Raw genomic sequence first — 12289 nt, forward strand, 5'->3', positions numbered from 1 at the left:
GCATGCTACCTTCCTCCCTATAGTTTGGTTTTGTTTATATTCTGAGGAACATATTATTTCAGATTTCACTGGCCTGAGTTTTGCTGGTTTATGGAGCCCCACTGATTAGCAGCTGTTACACTGCCTCCTTTGTTCAGAACTCCCATCATACAGGGGCGCCTGGGTGGCTCAGTTGGTTAAGTGGCCGACTTCGGCTCAGGTCATGATCTCACAGACTGTGAGTTCGAGCCCCGCGTCGGGCTCTGTGCTGACAGCTCAGAGCCTGGAGCCTGTTTCAGATTCTGTGTCTCCCTCTTTCTGACCCTCCCTCGTTCATGCTGTCTCTCTCTGTCTCAAAAATAAATAAACGTTAAAAAAATTAAAAAAAAAAAAAAACCTCCCATCATACATATCATACACATACTCCATCATATATACATACACCATTCATTGAAGCAGGGCTACTAATTCCACAGTTTCATCCTTGAGTTCACTTAGAACTGCCTGGTGCAGTTCTCAGAGTTGCTGATTTGGCTTATGTAATTGCATTTTTACAAAATAAGTAATATCTAATCCTAAAGTTAAAAACTACAAGTGTTGGGGCACGTGGCTGGCTCAGTTGGTAGAGCATGCAACTCTTGATATTGGGGCTGTGAGTTCAAGCTCCACAATGGGCATAGAGATTACCTAAAAAGAAACAAAAACCCAAGTGTTTTAAATATTTGGACCCCTACTTAATATTATATACAAAACTTAATTCCAGATACATTAAGGATTTAAATGTGATCAAAACATAAAAATTTTATAAGAACATTTGGGAGATTAGATCTATAATCTGTAGGGGCGCCTGGGTGGCTCAGTCGGTTAGGCATCCGACTTCGGCTCAGGTCATGATCTCACGGTCCGTGAGTTCGAGCCCCGCGTCAGGCTCTGTGTTGACAGCTCAGAGCCTGGAGCCCGTTTCAGATTCTGTGTCTCCCTCTCTCTCTGCCCTTCCCCTGTTCATGCTCTGTCTCTCTCTGTCTCAAAAATAAATAAACGTTAAAAAAAAAATTAAAAAAATCTACAATCTGTAATGCCCCCGATTTCGAATCCGAGAGACCACCAAGGAACCGATACCGATGCAAACGCACAAGGGTTTATTTGCAAGCTCGAGCTTGGGCCCAAGTATACCTGACACAGAGGAGCAGGGACTTGGACCCCTAGATTAAAAGGCGTAGCAGTTTTATAGGGGCCAGTGGCCAATGAGATTGTAACACACACAGAAAGTTGCATAGTCTTGTCAGTCCACATGCAGGTGGCCAACTGAATTACAATTTACCCTATAGTAACTGAACTAAACCATCACTGGTCAGAATTGGGGCGCAAGTTTGGCAGGCAAAAGGTGGAGTTTACATTCTTTGGCGGTTAGGGGTTCTGCATTCCTATATGAGCCGGTTTCCAGTAAGGGTGTGCTCAGCGGCTTGACTAGGGTGGGGGAGTGTCTTAAGCAATAAGTAGGTCATGTGGGGGTTACACAGGACATGGTGGGTGTAGCACAAAATGGAGTTAGTCTTGCCTGCTTGTCCAGGGGTAGGGGATTTTTGTTAAATTCCTTGGGTCCCACATTCCCCCCTTTTTCAGAGGATACTATGCAGGACCCAATCATGGGTTCTGGGTTTCTGTCGAGAGAGTCAGTGGTTGGTATTGTTGCCTGAGTACCATGAGTTGAACTGTGTTGACTAGGTCCCTGACAAAAGCCACTAGTCTATTAATGAGGCAGGGCCCAAAGGTCAGAAGGAGGAGAAGGATGATCAGGGGACCGGCTAGGGAGGACAATAAGGTAGTCAGCCAGGGAGAATGATTGAACCATGATTCAAACCATCCCTGTTCCTGCTCTCGCTCTCGTTTTCGCTTGGCTAATCCTTCCCTTACCTTAGCCATTGATTCTCATACTATCTCTGAGTGGTCAGTGTAGAAAAAGCACTCTTCGTTCAGGGAAGCGCAGACTCCTCCTTGTTGTAGAAAAACTAGGTCTAATCCCCTCCTATTTTGGAGCACCAGTTCAGACAAAGACATTAGGGATTCTTGGAGGTGGGAAATGGAGGTTTCTATGCGTTCTAGGTCTATATCAATGGCAGCTCTAAGGCTACTGTAGTGGGAGGCCTGGGTGGCTAGTGAGGCAATACCCGTCCCTGCACCAGCCAATCCAATTCCCAGTAGGGAGGTGATGGTGATAGCGGAGATGGGCTCCCTTTTATTTCGCCCGTGGGTATCTGCGCCCTTCCACTGAAGTACCCGCTCATCTGAATGGTAGATGATTCTAGGGAGTAGCTGAGCCAGCACACAGAAGCCCCCAGTTCTGTTTATAACCTGACCGTGAGCACAGGGAGTTAAACCCTCAGAACAAGCCCACCAACTGTCTTGGGGTGGTAGATAATACCCTGTATTATTTGTAGGCTGTGTAATGTTGCACAGAGCCTGGTGGTGGTGTGGAGTGCCTATACAGAGTCCCTGGCCGAACATGGACTGCAAGGTGAGGCCTTTACTACCAGGCTTTGGGTTCCACCTGCAAGCATTAGGGTCCGTGGTTGTGTTATATTGACCCATTATTGTGATACCCTCATAGAAGGGGGGGCGGACGTCATAGCACAGCCAGCAGGATCGGGTAAGATTGGGCTTAGTTGCGTTGAGGAATTTGTAAGCCTTGGACATCAGGGCCCAAAGAGGGTGCTGAGAAGGGTTGAGGGGGAGGAGAGGGGAGAGGAGAGTCGGGACTGGGGTGCCACCACTGGAGGTGTTGTGGGCAAGATTCAGAGGGTGTGCTGCAGGTGTTGCCTGAGGTTGAGGAGGTACTAGCACAGTGTTGGGACCTATCCCAAGGGTTTCCCTTGACCTTTCGGTTTCTCTAGTTGTCTGATCATGAATAGGACTCCGTTATCATACCCGCTTTGGTGAAGCCGGAGTCCCCACAGAAGTCCTACCCCCCAATTTGTTTCTTGTTTCCCGGTCTCCGTGAAGGAAATGGTGACTGGATTACAGTAAGGGCGTTCCGAGCATGAGGGGTGCGTAGTATTCAGTTGCATTTTTATGAGGCCGGATGGGTTTTGTGACAGCCAATTGCATGTCCCAGTTTGTTCGCAACCCCATGTTTTGCAGAAGTAGTCTGTCCAGCCACCGCATTTGGAGGCCTTATTATGGTCAGACTGAGAGGGGGCCGGACACACATAAAAACAGGTATCTTGGAGGGCCATCTTGGCCCTCTCGGTGCCACATCCTGTATTCCTATTCTGCCTTGGTGCCAGGGGTCCTGACTGAATAGTTCACACAAGTCAATAGTCAGATTAGGCCACCAGGTCCCTCTAGGGTGAAGCTCGGACAGCTGGGTTACTACCTGATTAGAGCTTGGGGTGATGATTTGCCAGGTTAGATTAAGTGGTTTGGGGTTGGGTTTAGCCGCGAGGGGATACAGCGCAAGTAATATTAGTGGGGTAAGTGGGAGCGACGCAGCCTTAGCTTTAAGGGATTGTCCTTGTCGGGCTGACTCTTCCATTCCGGAACAAAGTCCTTGAGGACGGCGTGTGGATCAGCTGGCCGGACGTGGATGTAGTGGACCCAGGGAGTTATTCCGTTGACCTTGAGAGCGGTGGGCGTGGTCAGGATCACAATGTAGGGTCTTTTCCAGCAAGGTTGGAGCGTCTGCTGTTGGTGCCTCTGCACGTACACCCAATCGCCTGGTCAATACTGATGGGGGTCAGGAGGCGGCCCGGTCTTGTAGAGGGCCCTTCAGCTTAGGCCACACCCGCTCATGTGCTCTTTGTAACATTTGGAGGGAGAAAAGAAATTGTTGGTCATTGAACTCAGCAAACACTTCAGGTTTCAAGGCAGGAATGATAGGTGGAGGTATACCAAACATGATTTCGTAGGGAGTCAGTCCCATCTTATATGGTGAGTTTCTCACCCTATATAGGGCAAAGGGGAGGAGAGTGACCCAGTCCCCGCCAGTCTCCAAGGCTAATTTAGTTAAGGTCTCTTTTAATGTCCTATTCATCCTCTCTACCTGACCTGAGCTCTGGGGTCTGTGAGCACAATGTAATTTCCAATCTGCCCCCAGTATTTGTGCTACTCCCTGTGTTACCTTAGAAATGAACCCCAGTCCATTGTCGGATCCGATCCTGGCAGGAAACCCATACCTTGGCAGAATGTCCTCCAGCAGCTTTTTGGTCACGGTTTGCGCTGTTTTGTGCTTGGTGGGGAATGCCTCTGTCCACCCTGAAAAGGTATCTACGAAAACTAGCAAGTACTTGTACCCATACTTTCCAGGCCTTACCTCAGTGAAATCTACTTCCCAGTATGTTCCTGGGCGGTCTCCCCTGAGTTGGGTTCTGGGGTTAGACCCATGGGTGGTGGCGTTGGTTAGCTGGCATGCATGACAGCTTGCCACAATCTGCTTGATCTTTGCTCGAGAGTCCTTTAATAATGATCTTAGCATGTCATATGAGGTCTTCCATCTTTCTCGTTCCCGTAGGAGTACTCCGATGCATTTTGGATAGGACTTGTCATCCTAGTTCCTCTGGCAGGATGATGCTGGAGTCTGCGGCCCTCCACCAGCCATGCAAGCATTGGGTCATAGGCAAGCGTTTAATCCATTGTAAGTCAGTGCCAGTATAGTTGGGGGTGTCCGGCAGGGTCGGTGCCCCTGGATCGGGTAGCATGGTTGTTAAAACCTGAGTCACCAAAAGGGCTGCCTCCTTTGCTTTTGAGTCGGCTAGCCGGTTTCCCCTGGCTAGTGGTGTGTCTGCTTTTTGGTGTCCTGGACAATGGATGATAGCTAGTGCCTTGGGCAGCCAGAGGGCCCTTAGGAGTTCAAGAATCTCTGTTTTGTTTTTAATAGTCTTTGCCTCTGCTGTCAGAAGCCCTCTCTCTCTGTAAAGGGCTCCGTGGATATGAGCGGTGGCAAAGGCGTACCTGCTGTCAGTGTAAATGTTTATTCGTTTACCTTCTCCCATGGTTAGTGCCTCGGCCAGGGCGATCAGTTCTGCCCGTTGAGCCGATGTTCCGGCTGCCAATGGCTCTGCCCAGATGATCTCCATCTCTATGGTTATGGCTGCCCCCGCGTATCTGATTCCTTCTCGGACAAAACTGCTGCTGTCCATATACCAGGTGGCGTCCACGTTCGGCAGTGGCTGGTCCTGGAGATCAGCCCTGACTCTGTGCACCTGTGCCAAAATCTCTTGACAGTTATGCAGAGGGGGGTCCCAGTCTGAGTTAGGGAGTAGTGTTGCCGGATTCAGGGTTGTAGGTGGCTTGAATAAAATTCTGGTGGGGTTTAGCAGTAGGCTCTGATAATGGATCAGACGAGCATTGCTGATCCAGCGGTCTGGGGGCTGTTTGAGTACCCCTTCAATAGCATGTGGGGTGGTAGCATATAGTTTTTTGCCCCATGGCTATCTTGTCTGCGTCCTTGACCATAGTGGCCACCGCAGCAATAATTTTTAAGCATGGGGGCCATCCAGTGGCCACCGTGTCCAGCTTTTTAGAGAGATAAGCTATGGGTCTTTTCCAGGGACCTATGTACTGGACAAGGACCCCTTTTGCCACCCTGTCTTTCTTGTCTACATACGGGTAGAAGGGCTTGGTTAGGTCAGGCAACCCGAGAGCCGAGGCAGACAGCAAGGCCTGTTTAAGGTCATTAAAGGCCTTGTTCATGGCCTCTGTCCATTCAAAATTTTGTTGGTGCCTGGTAGTGTCATAGAGGGATCTGGCCATCTCGGCAAAACCCAGAATCCATAGTCGACAGAACCCTGCCGACCCCAGGAATTCACGTACCTGACGGACGGTTTGCAGCTGTGGGATCCTTAGGACGGTTTCCTTCTACGTATCTGTCAACCATCTTTGTCCATCCTTTAATTTGTACCCCAGGTAGCTCACCTCTGCTCTGCAGATTTGGGCCTTTTTGGCTGAGGCCTGGTATCCTAGAGCTGCTACAGTCTGGAGTAAGTCCTTGGTGCCTCGCAGGCAAGTGTCCTGCTCCTCCACCGCCAGCAGGATATCATCTACATATTGCAATAAGGTCAAATGAGGGTGCTCAGAACGGAACTCACCCAAGTCTTCGTGTAAGGCCTCATCAAAGATGGTTGGTAAGTTTTTGAATCCTTGTGGTAGTCGAGTCCAGGTGAGTTGGCCATTGATGCCTTTCTTGGGGTCCGTCCATTCAAAAGCAGAAAGGTCTTGGCTCTTGGGTGCTAAAGGCAGGCTGAAAAAGGCATCTTTTAAATCTAATCCCATATACCAATTTTTGTCTGGAGGCAAGGTGGAGAGGAGGGTGTATGGGTTTGGGACCGTGGGGTGCACATCCATTACTCGCCGGTTGACTTCCCTTAAGTCCTGGACTGGCCTGTAATCGTTAGAGTGCGGTTTTCGCACCGGCAGCAAGGGAGTGTTCCATACCGATTGGCAGAGCCTTAATATGCCTGAGTCTAGTAGTCGCCGTATGTGGGGCGTGATTCCCGTTCGCGCCACGAGAGGCATGGGGTATTGGCAGACCCTGACAGGGTCTGCCCCCGGTTTTAGTTCTATGTATATAGCCGGTTGGTGTCGGGCCAGCCCAATTCCCCCAGTTTCTGCCCATGCCTGAGGAAATTCCTGTAGCCAACAGTCAATGTCAGTTAATTGGACTGGGGGCGTCTGGTGGAGACGATATTCGTCTTCCAAACTCAGGACAAGCACCTGAATCAGTTGCCCTTCTTTGTCTAGGATTTTTGCCCCTCCGGGGTGGAAGCAAATTTGTGCCCCCATCTTGGTGAGCAAGTCCCGACCTAACAACGGGTAGGGACATTCAGGGATGACCATGAAGGAGTGGGATACCCGGCCCATGCCTAGGTCCACAGTTCTTCGGGTAGTCCATGAGTACTGTTTGGTCCCCGTGGCCCCTTGCACCCATGAGGTCTTGCTTGCCAATTTCTCCTGGGGTTGTAGTAAGACCGAATGTTGTGCCCCAGTGTCCACTAGAAATTCAACTGGTTGCCCCTCCACTCTGAGAGTTACCCTGGGCTCGGGGAGGGGTACCAAACCCCGACTCCCCTAGTCGTCCAGGTCCTCCATCTCCAATATCTTGGCAGGGGCCTTAGATCTTTTGTTAGGGCCCTCTTCCTTGCAATAACCACATTGGTTTTTGTTTAGGGCGCTCCCGTCGGGGACCAGGGCCATCCTCCTTACCTGTTCTTGAAGTCAGCTTCTTGAGGTACCTCCGTTTTTCCTGTGGGTCATCCATGGTTGTAGCCAGCAGGATCTTAGCCAGATTTCGGGTCTGCCGGTCGCTTAGTCTGTTGCTCCTCCGGGCTTTCTCTATTATTGTAAACTCTTTCTGCTACTATTATTAAGTCCTGCAGGCTCTTCTCTCCTAGCCTCTCCACTCTTTGTAATTTCCTTTTGATGTCTGGAGCAGTCTGATTAACAAAAGCCATGATAATTGCGGCTTTTGTTTCTGGGGCTTCTGGGTTCAGAGGGGTGTACTGCCTAAAAACCTTTGTGATTCTAAGAAGGCTGCTGGACTCTCATCCTTACCTTGTCTTACATCATATACCTTGGCCAGATTAGTAGGCTTGTGCGCGGCAGCCTTGAGACCTGCCATTAGAGTCTGGCGGTAGACCCAGAGTCTCTCCTTACCTTCAGCGAGTTGTAGTCCCAGGTAGGGAGGGATAAGGGGAAGGCAGCGTTTATGAGATCTGGGTTTTGAGTCGGCTGTCTGTCCTCTCCCAGGACAGACTTCCGAGCTTCCACCTGTATTCGTTCTCTCTGTTCGGTGGTGAAGAGAACCTGCCAAGAGCTGCTGACAGTCATCCCAAGTAGGCTGGTGGGTAAAGAGAACAGTATCTAAAAGCCCAATTAAATCTCTTGGGTTATCGGAGAACTTTGCATTTTGAGTTCTCCAATTATATAAATCACTGGTGGAGAACGGCCAATATAACACTGGTTGTTCTCCAGACTCGTTGGGAGGGCCCCATGGCGCGGAGGGGAAGGGTGGTGGAGTCCGCTGGCCCGTATTTGAGGGTGGGGCCGCCCGGTGCATCCGTCCACGTGTCCCTGCTGCTGGCCCAAGCACAGGAATTCCTTCATCAGGGAGGGGTGATGCCCTTCCTGCAGCCCCTGGTGCTTCCAATGGAGGGGCGGAAGGGGGAGGGGGAGCCTGGTAGGGCGGCGGATGAATCAGGTCTTCCGGAGAGGAATCCTGCAAGACCGGATAAAGGGGCGTTTTGGCCTTTGTGTTCAGTCTCCTTCTCAGTTTTCCGAAGGGCTAGAATCTTGGTAGGTCCTGCTTTGGGGGGTAAGAATGGTTTTAGCCAAGAAGGGGGGGTTTTCGATCATGTCCTGCCAGACCAGGATGTAGGGCACCTGGTCAGGGTGGCCGTCCGGTTTGTCCTTGAAGATTACGGCCTTGACCTGCAAAATAATAGGTAGGTGGAAAGTTCCTTCTCAGGGCCATCCCACGTCAAAGGTTGGCCATTCTGACATGCAGTAAGTCTGAAATTTCCCTTTTCTTATGTCTGTGCTCAAATTATGAGCCCTTTCCTTAACGTCCAAGAAGTGGGAGAGCATAAGAGACAGGGGGCTGGTTTGGGTCTGCCCCATTTCAATCCACACCAAGACACAAAGAGTTATGACGATTAACAAGGACACAATAACACAGACAAACGTTCCAGCGCGGCCACGGAGACAAAACAGAAAGTAAAACGAAGGGCTGGCTGTCCGTAATGGCAGCCGGCCCCCTTGACAGATGAGGACTTCATCCTCCTGGCGGGGGCAAGGGACATCTCCCAAGACCTCCGGTTGACGGCTCGCCAGCACGTCCGCTTAAGCCAATGCCAACCCAAAGACAGTTTGGAATTCCTACAGGTAGAGATACAGTATAGAGCTCTCAGAAAATATGTGCGCGAAAGGTATAAGCTGAGTGCACTCACCAGACGTGGGAACCTCCGGGTGGGGTCCTGGGGGTCTCTCGAGTCCCGGGACGAGCCCCCAAATGTAACGCCCCCAATTTCAAATCCGAGAGACCACCAAGGAGCCGATACCGATGCAAACGCACGAGGGTTTATTTGCAAGCTCGAGCTTGGGCCCAAGTATACCCGACACAGAGGAGCAGGGACTTGGACCCCTAGGTTAAAAGGCGTAGCAGTTTTATAGGGGCCAGTGGCCAATGAGATTGTAACACACACAGAAAGTTGCATAGTCTTGTCAGTCCACATGCAGGTGGCCAATTGAATTACAATTTACCCTATAGTAACTGTTTGAACTAGCCTATCACTCTGGTTAGAATTGGCGCGCAAGTTTGGTGGGCAAAAGGCGGAGTTTACATTCTTTGGTGGTTAGGGGTTCCATATTCCTATACCAGCCGGTTTCCAGTAAGGGTGTGCTCAGCGGCTTGACTAGGGTGGGGGAGTGTCTTAAGCAAAGTAGGTCATGTGGGGGTTATACAGGACATGGTGGGTGTAGCACAAAATGGAGTTAGTCTTGCCTGCTTGTCCAGGGGTAGGGGATTTTTGTTAAATTCCTTGGGTCCCACACAATCAAGGGATGGAGGAGATGCCTAAACCAAGACAGAAAATGAAAGCACTAAAAAAGAAAAATATATTTATGTAAAAATTTGATGAATGACTCAATCAACTATCTTTAAGACTATCAAGATAGTCTTAAAGGAAAGATAAACAACTTGACCACATAAAAGTATTATATGTATGGCCAAAGATACCATTAATAAAGTCAATGGACAAGGGCACCTGGGTGGCTCAGTTGGTTAAGTGTACAACTCCTGGTTTTGGCTCAGGTCATGAGCTCAGAGTTTGTGAGTCTGAGCCCCAAGTTGGGCTCCACGCTGACAGCATGACAATAAATCAATGGATAAAACTAAATCTAAAAAAATTTTGCAGTGTGATGACAGTTAAGGTCTATAATATAAAACTCCTACAAATTATAATAGAGAACTTATTTTTTATAAAAGGGCAAGGTATATGAAGTGACAAATCAATTAATTACATCTGTATCAGCTGAGGTAGAAGGCTGTATATAAGGACACCTGGTTGGCTCAGTTGGTAGAGCACACGACTCTTGAGAGTTCAAGCCCCACGCTGGGGACAGAATTTACTTAACGAAACAACTCTATACAAGACACTGAGTGAGGGGAAAAAAATGTCAGTGTAAGAAATAATGCCATTTTTGTGAAGAACTCAATGCCTTCTTCCCCTCCGTGTGTGTGTGTGTGTGTGTGTGAGAGAGAGAGAGAGAGAGAGAGCGAACATGAAAAAATGGGAGAGAAGTGGAGAAAAAAAAAAAGACACTAGAGACCCCATTCTATGAATCAATTAATTTGGGGTGGGCGGAAATGTGTGTGTAAATAAAGACATACAAAACTTCTGTGTGTATGTGTATGCATATATGTTTTTACAAAGGTGTACACACTATTGTTTACCTCAGGAAGGTAGAATGGACAGGAGGGGAGGCTTTGCCTTTAATATATCTTTGCATTGCATTGTTTCACTTGCTATAAAAAAAAAATCGAATACTTTTATAATTTGAAAAACACCACATTTAAGAAGTTATGCAAAACACCACCAACAAACATCCTATTTATGTTTATGTTACCTATTTATAATGGTATTTTCCCACTCATCTACCCTTCCATATCCCTCCTCATTTGCTGCTGGAAGCACCATATCATTTTGGCTACTCACCTAGCATCTGATACACCAACTACGACAAGAACTAAGCATTCCAATACACACATTTCTATAATTCAAGCTTTTACCCCTCGCACTTGGGTTTGTTTTGGTTTTTCTGCCATTTTCCACCCTTGTTTTATTTGCTGAATCTTTTTGATGGAACAGAAGTACATACACCTTGGGATTCTCTCTGCTGAGTCTTGGGAAACCCCAGGCTCAAGTCTGTGTGTGCTCTTACATTGTCCTTCTTCCAGTTTTCCATTCAAGCAACTGTTCTCTGTAGTGCCTGCACGCTGGGACTCTTATGTTTCTAGAGCAGTGCTGTCCAATAGAAGTACAATATAAGCTCCCACACGTCATTTTAAATTTGCTGGTAGCCACATTAAAAAGGTAGAAAGAAACAGGTGAAATTCATTTTAATGCATTTTACTGAACCTAACAGACCTAAAATAGAATCTCAACGTGACATCAATATTAAAAAATATTTTATAATCTTTTTCTCAAAGTCTTCGAAACCCAGATTTTGTATTTTACACCTATAACACATCTCAATTTGGACTAGCCACATCTGAAATGCTCAGTAATCACATGTTGGCCACATGGTATCAGACAACAGGGTTCTAGAGAAGCCCATCCCCTGAGGGCCCTGCAGTTCATGACAGATTAATAGTTCCTCCTCTTTGGATGATTTCCTTTTCCAATTCATTAAGACTCTCAAGAGTGTGAATAAGGCGCAGTGAGTGTTGCAAAGAACACACTTTATCATAAACTATTAATTTTGAATACCTACCGTTAGGCTGTTTCCAAAAATCAATTCCACCTTCCATAAGGAGATTTCCCACGGAGGGGACTCAGGGTGACATGAGAATATAGTACTTTATTGGTAACGCGGGTTGAAATCTCGACTCTTGCTGTTTAACTACCTGCGGGGCACTGGGCCAATTTCATGACTGCGTTTCTTGTCTGTAAAAGGGTGGTATTTATAGTACCTACTTCACAGGTTCCCGGGAGAATTAAAGCAGTTAATAGATAATAAAGCATTTGGAACAGTGCCAGGTACATAACAAATGTTCAATACTCGTTAGCCGTGGTTCCCGCAAACTTGTTGCAGGCCCCGAGGGAAGTCCCAAGAAAACACCAGAAACCGTGAGGAGGCTCAGTAACAGCGCGGGTGAATTCCGCCTCAGGCCACCACCGCCGCAGGGCCTAGGCGCCAAGGCTCCGAGGAAGCCTGATTCCAAAACGTTCCACTCACCTCTCCCCTCCGCACTCGCGGCCGGCTCCTTCCGGTCGAGCCTGAGGCGCCAGGTAACTAAGGGAAACCTGAGGAGGGACTTCCTGAGGCCAGGCAACCGAGACAACTTTTCTTGACGGTGTGTTGCGGGGGGGGGGGGGGGGGGGGGTGTCTACCGGAAGCGGGAGGGACAGGATCCTCGATTCTCCAGCTGCCGGCGGTACCCTCTCCTCAGGGTGAAGCAGCCCTCCAGCCCACGCCCCAGCTGCTTGGGGGAGGCGTCGGTCAAAGGAACGAGGGCGGCCCGCGGGCCGGTGGGGGCGGGGCCGGACCAAGCCCCGCCCCCTGCCCGCCGGGCTCGAGCCCTGAGCGGACGCGTCGC

At 48.9% G+C, this 12289-nt stretch overlaps 1 long non-coding RNA gene across 1 annotated transcript; it reads right to left on the reverse strand.

Moving 5' to 3' along the window:
* Window positions 1-1871: 1871 nt before the first annotated feature.
* LOC122485167 lies at window positions 1872-12253 on the reverse strand. The gene is made up of 2 exons (XR_006297802.1): window positions 11929-12253; window positions 1872-3773 (listed from the first exon to the last, which is right to left on the reverse strand). It is a non-coding gene; the product is annotated as an uncharacterized LOC122485167 (long non-coding RNA).
* Between the last annotated feature and the right edge of the window lie 36 nt (window positions 12254-12289).

The sequence above is a fragment of the Prionailurus bengalensis genome, chromosome E1 (assembly GCF_016509475.1).
Source record: "Prionailurus bengalensis isolate Pbe53 chromosome E1, Fcat_Pben_1.1_paternal_pri, whole genome shotgun sequence".
NCBI classification, from domain to species: Eukaryota; Metazoa; Chordata; class Mammalia; order Carnivora; family Felidae; genus Prionailurus; species Prionailurus bengalensis.